The sequence below is a fragment of the Petromyzon marinus genome, unplaced genomic scaffold (assembly GCF_048934315.1).
Source record: "Petromyzon marinus isolate PM22_M1 ecotype Great Lakes invasive population unplaced genomic scaffold, UKy_Petmar_22M1.pri1.0 PM_Scaffold_11, whole genome shotgun sequence".
Classification (NCBI taxonomy): Eukaryota; Metazoa; Chordata; class Hyperoartia; order Petromyzontiformes; family Petromyzontidae; genus Petromyzon; species Petromyzon marinus.
The window spans coordinates 2049017-2062948 of NW_027423069.1; positions in this window are offsets into that span (position 1 = coordinate 2049017).

Below are 13932 nucleotides of genomic sequence, written 5' to 3' on the forward strand. Positions count from 1 at the left end.
CTCAGACCTTCCCTGTGGAAGAGATATGTAGACGACACTTTCGTCATTTGGCCACATGGCCTCTCAGCTTTGAACCTTTTCCTAGACCACATCAATTCGAGACATCCCGCCATCAAATTCACCATGGAAGTGGAGAATGATGGCAAGTTACCATTCTTGGATGTTCTGTTTGAGAGGAGACCTGATGGCTCATTGGGACATTCTGTCTACAGGAAAACCTACCCACACAGATTCCTACTTGAAACCTGATTCCCACCACCACCCGACTCAAAATAATTATCTCATCAAAACGTTATACCACAGGGCTTATTGCATTTCGGACCAACACCACCTGACCAGTGAATTAAAACATGTACATCTGGCCCTCAAGAGGAACGGATACTCTGACCGTACCATCCGCCAAGCTGTTTCTCCCTCCATACAGAAACAACCACTTGATACTCCGATCAAAAACATCACACTACCATATATAGCAGGCGTTACTAAAAAGATCTCCAAAATTCTAAACAAACACAAGATCCTGGTCCGGTTCAATACAGTACACAAAATCCGTGACCTGATCCCATCCGTGAAGGATGTCATTCCTGACTTACAGTACCCCGGGGTTTACAAATTGAGCTGTACCTGTGGTGATTGCTATATTGGGGAGACGAAACGACATGTCTCTGACCGAATTCGCGAGCACAAATCAGACTTGAAACACGGCAGAATGAATTCTTCTGCCGTAGCTGATCACTGTTACAACGCTGTGGTTGATCACGATATAGTTTTCTCCGATTCCAAGGTTCTCTGCAAACCCACGGGTTTTTATCAGAGATTTGTCCACGAGGCAATTCAGATTTACAAACACAGACAATTTCAACCGAGAAGATGGTTTCAAATTAAGCAATCATTGGAAAGATGTTCTAAATCATACCAACATTAAACTAATTTTCAATGGTACAGTATATTGATTCAAGTAGTGGTATCCTAAACTTTCACAGCAGCTTATTTCCCTTCACACCAACATTTGTAAACTCTCTCCCCCCCCCCCCCCGTGCCGGTCCTCTACAGCATGTTATGCTAATTCCTTTGTCAAAGCGTTTGGTTTCCTCCCACACAGCTTAAAGGACGCGACCTGAGCTTGGCTGTCTTCACTCCAACGCTGTCCTCTGGACAGTACGGTCCCTTCACCTGATGAAGGCCACTTGTGTTGTGGCCGAAACGTCGTGATTTTTTGTTGTTTTATTTTTTACCTACATGACTTTACCGAATAGAACCAAATAGTATGGTGAAGAGATCTTAACTACCTCGCCTGGTATCCAGAAATTCATGGGTTCGATCCCAACCCTGATGCCTTCTGCTGTATATTTGAAGTCTGCGTCTGTCTCTCATCATCATCATCATCCTCACAGTGGCTAGGAGATGTTAACTACCTCGCCTTGTGTGCACGAGATCGTGGGCGCCACGGTGGCAAGGAGACGTTATGAACATCGCACGTGCCGCAATTAATTTTCGCGAGTCAATAATTTACGGCGGAATTGGTTCAACACTGGTCAAATTCTGGACAAGTTTTGACATTCCAGTGTCTCGTCATCAGCGGTATTTCTTTAACTTCCAGATGCTACAGACAAGGGCTCCCTCTCCCTCCTCCGCTCTGTCTCACTCTCTCAGATAGTGGGTCTTGGTTGGACGCAAATTTATTTAGTAGCACACAACACAAGACAACCATTAGCGTGGCTGCGGTGGATATGACAGCCTAAAAAAAAACACGCAGGCAACGCGTCCCCTTTGTAAGTGTGTGGCTCTCCATGCCTGTAGCCACACGCAAACTCCAAATATACAGCAGCAGGCATCGTCAGCGGTCGAGATCGATCCCACGACCTCCTAAATACCAGGCGAGGTAGGTAACATCTCTTAGCCACCGTGATGATGATGAGAGAGAGACACAGACTCCAAATATACAGCAGCAGGCATCGTTAGCGGTCGAGATCGAACCCACGACCTCCTGCATACCAGGCGAGGTAGTTAACATCTCATAGGCACCGCAGCGAAACCCGTCAGCCACAAGGCATCCCGGCGAGAAAGATGTATTTGCGTCGTGCATCGTGAATATTGTTATCACCATTATCATCGTTTCACATCAATTACGGCGTGTATGTGTGTGTTTGTGGTGAACACAAGACTTGGTGATGATGGTGCTGTCTCTTCGGTGTCCGAACTTACACCGGCGAAAAAAGTTACGTTCCATGAAAAACGTGTAACTAGTTTGGGGCTTCAGTTAACAGAGCGCGGAACGCTAAAAGCTCACCTGCAACGGAGTCTCTCTCGCACGGCGGAGAACAGAGACTCACACAGGAGCCCAGCGGAGGGGTGGAGGAGGCGGAAATAATGAGATGTTTAATCTTCGGTACGTCTCTCTCTCGCTCGACATCACCACCCCACCCGCCTGCACTCGGAAAGCCCTGATTACTCCCACATCACCACCTCCACCAACTCCACCCCGCCACTACCTCTCATCCCCACCACCACCCACCACCACCACCCACCACCACCACCCCCACCCACCACCACCACCACCCCCACCCACCACCCACCACCCCCACCCACCACCCACCACCACCACCCACCACCACCACCCCACCACCACCACCCCACCACCACCCCACCACCCCACCACCACCACCACCCCACCACCACCACCACCCCACCACCACCACCTCCCCACCACCACCACCTCCCCACCACCACCTCCCCACCACCACCTCCCCACCACCACCACCTCCTCACCACCACCTCCCCACCACCTCCCCACCACCTCTCCTCCCCACCACCACCACCCCACCACCACCTCCCCACCACCACCACCTCTCCTCCCCACCACCACCACCTCCCACCACCCCACCACCACCTCCGCTCCCCACCATCACCTCCCCTCCCCACTACCACCATCACCCCCACCACCCGACTACCACCCCACCACCACCACCTCCCCATGTTTCTTGGGGTCACGATGCAAACGATCTCGCAGTATCGGCGGCAGCCGTGCGTGACGGTGAGGCGAGGGATCGCGTCCCAGTCGACAGCGCTATGCAAAGTGCTGCCGAGGACATCAAAACATTGACACGTTGGGGGGCCCAACTGGTTCTTCCAGAACCAATGGGCACGTGAATGGACTTTGCAGGGAAAATAAACCATAACGCTGCACTATAATCCAGATGTTTGTCCACCCAGGCGGTGTGCCAAGATATGCATGAATGTGTGAAATAATATCATAACTCGAGAATCATTACATACATATTTACTACGCCACTGTACACTCAACTATACACTACGCTACTTACACTACACTGTACACTACACTACTATACACTTCACGACTATACACTATACTACTATACACTACTATACACTACACACTACACTACTATACACTGCACTACTATACACGGTACTACTATACACTGCACTACTATACACTACTATACTCTACACTACTATACACTACACTACTATACACTACACTACTAGATACTACACTACTATACACTACTATACTCTACACTACTATACACTACACTACTATACACTACACTATACACTATACCATACACTACACTATACACTACTATACACACACTCGACACTGCGGAATGCCACGTGCGATGTCTATCTTTGAGGAGGGAAGATCTCTCCAAGGAGAGGCCAAGCCACGTCTGTGGTCCTTCAATGAGAACGCGGTGGTCAGATGTATATCGAGCGCATCACTCCCGAGTCGAATCTTCTCCGAACATTAGACGGGTGATAAAAATAGCGGCCATCTCGGTGTAGGTGCACGCGGGAGCCGTCCCATTCCGACTCAGGGATGCTGACAGTGCGCTGTCTTTGAGTTGTACGCCTTGTGGTGTCATCTGGTCCAACACCAGTGGAGACTAGGCTCTAAGAAAAGCCGTCTCTCGGGTGTGGACCAATCAAATTCAAGGACAGTGCCATCATCATTATCAGAGTTGTCTCTTTTTGGTTGCATTTTGACTGCTTGTGTTGTGGTTATTGCAAACATGATCCCTTGTATAAAGGTGTCAGTTTTTGTGCCAGATAAAAGGGTAAAAACCTATTACTGTATCTTGCTACTGGCAAAGGAGGTCTCATAGTGTAAAGGATTACCCCGAGCTCTCAATAACTCTGACAGTGCGCGTTTTTTTTTAGTTGTACGCCTTGTGGTGTCATCTGGTCTAACACCAGTGGAGACTAGGCTCTAAGAAAAGCTGTCTCGGGTGTGGACCAATCAAATTCAAGGACAGTGCCATCATCATTATCAGAGTTGTCTCTTTTTGGTTGCATTTTGACTGCTTGTGTTGTGGTTATTGCAAACATGATCCCTTGTATAAAGGTGTCAGTTTTTGTGCCAGATAAAAGGGTAAAAACCTATCACTATAGGCTAACGAGTCGTCGTCGAGGGCCCGGGGGGATGTCCATCCCACCGAGATGTAGACGGCCCTCGAATCGACGAAGAAAAGCCGTCCAATCTCCTCCCGCAGCAGTGAACTGACTTGCAGTTGGAACTTGGTGAACGATTTCCACCTTCAAGATTTGAAGCTTTCGTGACTGCAAGGATCCATACTCACATTAAACCAATTTTCAATGGTACAGTATATTTATTCAAGTAGTGGTATCCTAAACTTTCACAGCAGCTTATTTCCCTTCACACCAACATTTGTAACCTCCCCCCCCCCCCGTGCCGGTCCTCTACAGCATTTTATGCTAATTCCTTTGTCAAAGCGTTTGGTTTCCTCCCACACAGCTTAAAGGACGCTGTATTCACTCCAACGCTGTCCTCTGGACAGTGCGGTCCCTTCACCTGATGAAGGCCACTTGTGTTTTGGCCGAAACGTCGTTATTTTTTGTTTTATTTTTTACCTACGTGACTTTACCGAATAGAACCAAACAGTATGGATCCTTGCAGTCATGAAAGCTTCAAATCTAGAATCTCCTCACCACTGTGATGATGAGAGAGAGAGACGCAGACTCCAAATATTCAGCAGCAGCAGGCATCGTCACGGGTCGGGATCAAACCCACGACCTCCTGTATACCAGGCGAGGTAGGTAACATCTCCACTGTGATGATGAGAGAGAGACACATACTCCAAATATACAGCAGCAGCAGGCATCGTCAGGGTCTGGATGGAACTCACGACCTCCTGTATACCATGGAAGGTAGTTAACATCTCTTAGCCACTGTAGCACCCGAGGTGGCATACTGACGTGACCTTAGCCCCCAGGGTTGCTTCCTATAGTGACCTGGACAACGTGCGATGTGTGTAGAGGGCCCACAGAGGGCCTGGGATGGATGAAAGGAAGCTCAGCGCAAAACCATATTCGTGGTAAAGTCCGAGTCACATCAAAGTATGAGTGTGAGTTATGGACCATCGTGCCAGGGGTGGATTTCAACATTGTCAGGGCTGCCATCGCTGTTACCCCGCCTTGTTGAATGTACAGGGACTCCCCATATATGTTGTATGGCCTGTACAAATAACACGGGGAATGGCGTTAAACGTTGTATAATCGCCTTTAGACGTAGATGCCAACGGTTCTTCACGTTCTGCAGATGTAGATGCCACCGGTTCTTCACGTTCTGCAGATGTGGATGCCACTGGTTCTTCATTTTCTGCAGATGATAGATGCCACTGGTTCTTTATATTCTACAGATGTAGATGCCATTGGGTTTTCACCTTCTGCAGATGTAGATGCCACTTGTTATTCACGTTGTGCATATGTAGATGTAAATGGTTCTTCATGTTCTACAGATGTAGATGCCACTGTTTCTTCACCTTCTGCATATATAGATGCCACGGGTTCTATACATTCCACAGATGTAAATGCCACTGGTGTTCACGTTTCCTTTGTCAAACGTTTGGTTTCCTCCCACACAGCTTAAAGGACGCGACCTGGCTTGACTTTCTTTACTCCGACGCTGTCTTCGTGACAGCACGGTCCCCTTCACCTGATGAAGGCCACTTGTGTTGTGGCCGAAACGTCTTGAATTTTGTTATTTTGTCTTTTACCTTACGTGACTTTACCGAATAGAACCAAAGAGTAAGGATTTCCACCTTGGAAGATTGCGGGCTGCTGCGGCGCATGCCGATTCGACCCAGAATGGCGGACGAGTTAAGTTTTTTCAGTTTTTCAGTTTTATTTATTTTGGTATGGCCCTGTGAGCCATTCGGCTCTTGAATCGGAGTGCAACCGCAACAAAACAACTAAAACACATGAACAAGAAAAACATCTTCAAGTGACTACTGTGTGTTGACTGTGCGAAACAGAAAATCCATTAAAAAAACAGCAAAATATTCCTGAAAAAAGCACCGTGCACCAACGCTGTGTGCAAAAAAATCCCAGTGGGATGCAATTCAAACAACAACAACAACAACCACAAGAAAGCTTAGATTAAGGCCATGAGTGTAACTCCGTACTACAACAAAACAAACATGTCCAAACCAAAAAAAAGTTTGCAAAATCACCAAAAAATAAAGCCATAATTGCAACGTAACAGCGAGCACAGGGACTATGACCGAATTTTTAACAATAAACTACGTAAATAACACGTAACACCAAAATCCTGTAGCCATAGCTGGCTGCATGAGTCACTCCACAACAACAGAAGCATCGGTCGGAGTATCAAATTTTTCAATGCCCTTCCCACCATTTCGGGGCTGCAAACCCCGAAATGGCGGGAAGGTCCAGCGCTCCGGTCGCCTCGGTTATGACAGCGGCGGGAAGAGCGTGTTTGCCGTCCGGTAGAAGTCGCGGCAGTCATCCGCTCAAAGAGATGAGCGGCGGCCAACGGCCGACAGCAAACCCTCCCCCAGGTGCCCCGGCGATGCCCAGCCCAGCTCCTGCGGAGGTGGCTTGGCTGGGCTCGCCGTGCACTCCCGAGCCGACTGGAGCACGTTCGTCGAGAGCGGGGCGCTCGAAGGGGGACGACGCCTTCCTTAGTTCGGCGTCGTCATCGGGTGACGCAACAGCTGGGTCATTACGTTTAAATCGCCGACTCGGGACATGACGGGCGAAGTGTTCGTTGGCACTTGTGGCACCAAATGTAGTGTCTTCGAAAAGTTGCTCACACCGACGCGTTGGAACAGGTCACCTGCTTACACTTTATTCGCCTATTCTTGCACCAGTTGTAGGCACTCTTATAACTATCTATACGGTCACTTGTGTTTAACCTCTCCCCACTCTTGTTTACCTTTCACCTCGCTTATCCTGCACTCGGCAGCTCTGCTCTCAGCGTCTCCGCACACAGCGACTCTACATCTCCACCGCCGCCCTCACCTAGGCTCCCTCAGACCCGCTCAGACCGTCTGTGCCTTTACCTATGGCATCGGTCGTGCAAAAACAACTTAAACACCTCGATCATTGTACAACGATCATTTTTATTAACAGATATTGAAGCATTTACAGTATGCATACGTGACACTCCCCATTTTGCCTGGGATGTAGTGAGCAAAATTTATAGTCTTTGAAAGTGGAGGAAAGGTCTCCAGATGCACCACCATTCACATCACTCACTTCTTCTTCCTCCTCCTCCTCCTTCTGCCACCAAACCTCAAAGTGTTTAGCGAAAGTCTTCGGCCCTACTTCTCGTTAGGGTCTCCTTTTTGAACTGGATGCGCTGCTTCAACTTCGCATTAATTATGACTTCGTCATGCATGGGAGAAGATGACTTGCCTGCGTTTTCACTTGTGACTGCAGCAGATCCAATCTATGAACCCCCTCGCAAACATTTTCAACCTCTCACCTCACCAAACGTACATTTCCACTCGAGTGGTAATCCGCTCGCATTCGTCCATTACGCACCTCCGATCAGCACGGTTGGCTACATACGGTGTGAAAGAAGGTCAACATACATGCATACATTGTATAAAAATGGCTACAAAAAGATCTGAATAATTATAGGCCAATATCTATTATTTTACCAGTAAGCTAAAATATTCGAGGGAATAAAAAGTTAAATCACAAATAAACTGCTGCCTAAAAAGTCACAATCTCCTGCGCAGTAAACAGGTTTTCGAGAGCATTCCTGCACCACCACAGCTACGATGGATGTATTATTATTGTTTTCTTCAGTACCCTGGATAAAGGCCACTACTGCTGTGCACTATTCTTTGACTTGGTAAAAGCCTTTGACACTGTTGACTAAGATATTCTAATCACAAGACTTGGCCAGCTAAAATGTTCAGACAGTACAATAAAAGAATTCCTCAGAGTAACGCGAGCATATACGGCGATAGGAAAAGGTCCTTAAAATGAATGTAACAATATTCATACAAACAGTAATGAAGGAGCCTGTTCCTACAAGTGATAACCTCACGTCCACAAATATTAATATAGTAAAGGCTGTTCCACAGGGTTCCATGCTGGGCCCAATTCTGTTTTTATATTGAAACAATCTTGGACTAAACTTAAATCACTCAGAATTAAATCAATTTGCTGATGACACTTGTCATGCGGATATTTGATAAATCCCCAAACGAAGTCAAACAGAATCTCCAACATAATTTCGACTTAATTCAACATCAATTTTCATAAGTAAAATTGCCCCTAAAGCCCCCCAAAAAAACAAACATCGTTTCATTCCATTCACCTATTACAGATATGAGAAAGAACATCATTTAACAAACGGAGTGTTTAAAATACTTGGGTTTACTGATCGATTAAAAGCTTACATTCCAACCCCATATTGATCACATATGAAAGTAAATCTAATCAAAAATAGGGTTTTCACACGGGAAAAAAGTTGTCCCATCTATTGTGCCTGTAAATTGTGGAAGCTATCATTCTACCACTCCTTTTCAGCTACTACGACACGGCTTAAAGTATATCGACTAGTGCAACGCTAAACAGACTAACCGAAATTTCTAATTCTGCTCTTTGATTTCTACTGGATGTACCACACAGGACCCACCATTCTGACCGTAGGTACATAAAATAAATGAAAACTAAATTATTTACTTTATTTTACCTACGTGACTTTACGGAAAACACCAAAGAGTATGAATCCTTGCAGTCACGAATTCTCAAATCTAGACCTAAAATCAAATCTCACATCCCTCGACGCAAGAAGAAATCATCTAACATTAGGGCCCTGTTCGTCCATTAAATCCTTATTGGCAAATCTGCGCTACACTATTATTGAACTTCTTACATTCCATATGTAGCTAATTCATTAACCCCACTGTCAAACCCAATAAATCTGAGACATCCGTCTAATTGCCATTTTTAACGATCCCAAAGAACGAGAATTGGAATAGCTGACAAAGCTTTTACCATCGCAGCACCACCGTTTTGGAACAATCTCGTTCCCTTCAGCTTAACGTCGTAAATATTCCTTCAGCAAAATGATCATGAACCAGATTAGTGCTGAATACAGCAAGCACATTTGCAAATGAGGTTATTAACTTTTGACCCCTTTAACCGTGCATCATCGATAGTTACATTTTTAATGCGTATATTTTATTATAGGGATCTGCTACTTACTCTGTTGTTGTTGTTGTCTTGGCGTTGTCTGAGACTGTTGTTGTCTCGGTGTGGTCTGGGACTGTTGTTATTGTATCGGTAGTGGGTAGTTTGCGATAAACTACTTCAGGGCGTGATGACCCTGCCTTACGCGAGTCCCAGGCACAGTTGGCCCGGCCGTCAGTACCTGGTAAGGGTTACGCGGTCTTCTCACTGCCTTGTGATCGTCTCGGGAGAGTCAATGGCTAAGGGAGCAAACCCCTACAGAAAATCAGGAGTGGGGCCCCTTAGGCGGTTTTGTGACGCAAAGCGGCACATTCCCGGCAGCCCCTGCAGCCAAACTGGTACCAAACGTCGTGCTACGCACTCGTATGAACATCGCCAGCAAGGCCGAGGGGGGGGATCCTGACGCATGGGCAACACCAGGATTTCCAGAGTAACCTGCCCGGGCTTTGCGCCAACACGAGGTGCAAGAATGGGGAGAGGACACTCCTTCTCGGCCACCTAACCGTGGCCAAGAAACACGGGCGGCAGCAGCTCACGGGTTATAAGCTCATTTTAGATTGGCGTAAAAAAATGGGCGCCATGGGTTTCCATCGTCAGTGGGAGGGGTCATTGCACCCTAGTGGATAGCTACCGCCGCCCGCCTCAAGCTGGGCAGCCTCCGGCCAACAAGCTGCTTTCCCGCCACGGCTCACCTGCTCCAGTGGGTGCTTGGAGCTTATGGTTCATTACCAGACAAGTGGGCTGCAACACCTGCACCAGACAAAAGCAAAACAAAACGAAAGAAGGTTCCAGCCCTTCATTTTGCAAGCTGGTAATGTAAGCACAGCGTGTTCTGGACTCTCCGGAGATCTATAGCAGATTGAGGACATCGGCAAGACTGCAGCTACCGACGGGGAGCTGGGCGAGACTCCGTGTGGATATTGTTGTCGGTTGTCTATCGCTACCCGAATGCGATCACTGTGCATATGCTATGCACTTCCTATGATTATTTCATTTAATCGAATATCTACCTTAACGCTGCCCATTGTTAAACTACTGGAAAGTAGACTGCATACAATTGTAATAAAAGCACTTCCACGACAACTGTTGACTGGCATCTCTCTTTGAACACATTCCTGCGGAGGGGGCTGGTAGGAAATTTTGAAGTAATTGTGCACGGATATTTAAGCCAAACTTGTTAGGAGTCGTGCGCAGAAGAAAGCAAAATGAAAAGTGAGCAGAATTATAAAACGACGCCAGAAAGTTGCAGTGTAAAAGAGGTCTCACCAGAAAGTGCAGTGTTATAATCCCCTGCCTCCTGTGAAGAATTAATCCCGGTTGGGCTTCCAGTCCATATAAGGGCACCACGGGGTGACCAGCCCCTCCCCACCCAGACCCACCCCCACCCCTGCCACCCCCCACCCAACCCCTCCCACCCCCCACCCAACCCCACCCAGCCCCTCCCCACCCTCCCCACCCAGGCCCTCCCCACCCTCTCCACCCAGCCCCTCCCTACCCTCCCCTCTCCACCCAGCCCCACCCCTGCGACGTGGACAGACATCCACAGACATACACAATTAATCCCCTGCCTCCTGTGAATTAATCCCGGGTTGGGCTTCCAGTCCACTACGTTTCCTACCAGTATTATATGACTGCACAGCTCTGCTCTCTCTTTCTCTCTCCGGATGGCTCCACACTCTCTCACTCTCTCTGCCGTGACGCGCGCCTCCCTGCTCAACTGTCGTCGCGCGTCTCTCCCCCTCGCTCCCTGTCCACCGCTGGCTGACGGCGTGCCGGGAGGAGAGACGGCTACGCTGGAAGGACCGCCAGGTGGCCGGTGGCGAGTAGAGCGTGGCGATGACGCAGTCCGGGCTCCAGGCTTCCCACACCGACCCAGCGTCCTCTCACTGCCTCCCCTTATATTCCCCTCGGTGGAGCAAGCTCCGCCTCCGGACACGCCCCCTCGTAGAACCTTCTCGACCGTTCTCGTACGTACCCTCTAGCTCCGCCTCCGGACACGCCCCCTCGTAGAACCTTCTCGACCGTTCTCGCGCGTACTCTCTAGCTCCGCCTCCGGACACGCCCCCTCGTAGAACCTTCTCCACCGTTCTCGCGCGTACTCTCTAGCTCCGCCTCCGGACACGCCCCCTCGTAGAACCTTCTCGACCGTTCTCGCACGTACTCTCTAGCTCCGCCTCCGGACACACCCCTTTCGTAGAACTTTCTCGACCGTTCTCGCGCGTACTCTCTAGCTCCTCCCGTCACCTTTGGCCCAGATGGATCCCACACTTCCCATTGGGTATTAGTTACCAAGTGGTGGCTTATGCAGATACCCCTCGTCAACCCCTAGATGGCGCTCTCTCATTCCATCACCTCCCCCCTCCCCCCTCGTGATGAAAAGACGAGCCGTCCCAGCTAGGAATGGACCCGAACAAGTAATGGAAAGAGCGACATAACCCTGGTGGCAACAAGCACAAGAGAGCATACATAATGAAGAATAGCGCACGAACGATAACGAACGCAAGAACAAGGAAGCAAGGTGAATACCCAACACAGGCAAAGGCACACACGAACGTTAACGGAATCGGGGCGTCTTTGAACGGGTCTGTGACGCCGTACCATCCCCTGCATCCGTATCCAGCCCTGCATGGGTTGGCTCGGCAGGAGGAAGGGCGGTCGGTCAGCGGAAGGGTGATGAAGTCCGTCGCTGCGGGGCTGGATCGTGCGGGGTCAGCGTCCGCAGCAGCAGCCAAGGGCTTCGCTGCCGCGGGCGGTAAAACAGAATCCCACGGGGGATCAATCTGCAAACCGCTCTGGCACGTCGGACACATCAGACCCTGGCAGGCCAATTGTTGGGGATGAAGAAGCAACGCCCGTAGGAAAGAATTGCGTCAACCGAAATGGGTGGACGAACCAACGACGGAGAGACCCCCGCCTCGAATGTGCACGCACTGTGGATGCCTAACCTCTACCACTTCAACAGGACCGTGCCATGGCCTGTGTAACTTGGGAGAGGTGCCCATCACCGACAGACCATGGCATGTCGCGGCCGGACCCGCGTGCACAACGCTCGTTGCGAGCCCGCGTTTTAGCGGCGTTGACCCGAGCCGCCTCCCGCGCCTCAGAAATCCGGCGCAGGGAGTCTCGGACGTGGTCAGGTAGGGTCCCCGTTCAGCGTCTCCATCAGTCGTGCCCAATTGGGTATCAATGGGGTGGCACGTTCTCCCTTCCGTACACGAGGGAAAACGGTGAGAATCCCGTGGAAGCGTGCGGGGCCATTCTATACACGGCGAGCACGCTCGGCGCGTGTAAATCCCAATCGGCCTGTTTTTCATTGACAGTGTGGCAAAGCATGACAGTCAGAGTACGATTCAGTCACGATAGAGTACGCCAATTGATCGGGCAAGGGCCATGCCATCAGCCACCGAGCAAAATATTCCACACCCACCAAAAGGTATTTGTTACCCCTGGGAGTGATCGGGAATGGGCCCAGGACATCAAGGGCCACCAGCTCGTTGATGCGCGTGACCGAAATGGATCGCAACGGCGGAAGACATCTTTGGTGCGGCGGTTTCCGCCAAGTGCCGTCAGGGCAGGAACGTGATGCCGGGGCGAAAAGTAATTCCATTGCAGCGTCAGCAAAGTTTTTTGAACGCCGAGGTGCAACAATTTATCCCCATGCACACAATTGAGATAAAACGGCGCCGATACCCATGTCGCTGGCGTCGGTGTCTTAATATAAACGGCAAGGAAAAATCTGGATATTCGAGCGTCGGTGCATCGGATAAGCGACTGCCAGGTGGCTGCGTGTCTGGCTGGGTGACTGGCTGGGTGATTGGCTGGGTGACTGGCTTGTTAACTGACTGGGTGACTGGCTTGGTAACTGGCTGGGTGACTGGTTGGGTGACTGGCTGGGTGACTGGCTGGGTAGCTGCGTGTCTGTCTGGGTAACTGGCTGGGTGACTGGCTGGGTGACTGGCCGGGTGACTGGCCGGGTGGCTGCGTGTCTGTCTGTGTAACTGGCTGGGTGACTGGCTGGGTGACTGGTTGGGCGGCTGTGTGTCTGGCTGGGTGACTGGCTGGGTGACTGGCCGGGTGGCTGCGTGTCTGGCTGGGTAACTGGCTGGGTGACTGGCCAGGTGGCTGGTCGGGTGACTGCGTGGCTGGCTGGGTGACTTCTGCGTGTCTGGCTGGGTGACTGGCCGGGTTGCTGACTGGTTGGGTGACTGGCTGGGTGACTGGTTGGGTGTCTGGCTGGGTGGCTGTCTACGGGGCCGGTCTGGGCCAAGTCTCCCGCTTGAGGTGTCCCCCCCCCCCGCTTCCCCCAAGGAGGCTCCCCGGTCACCTCGATGCAGCATGCCAGGTGGTCGTCGCGGCCGAAGGAGCGGAAGAGGTCCCTGCCGGTGGCCATCTTGGCGACGGTGCAGCCCAGGGAGCACGTGTCCGCGGCGCAGG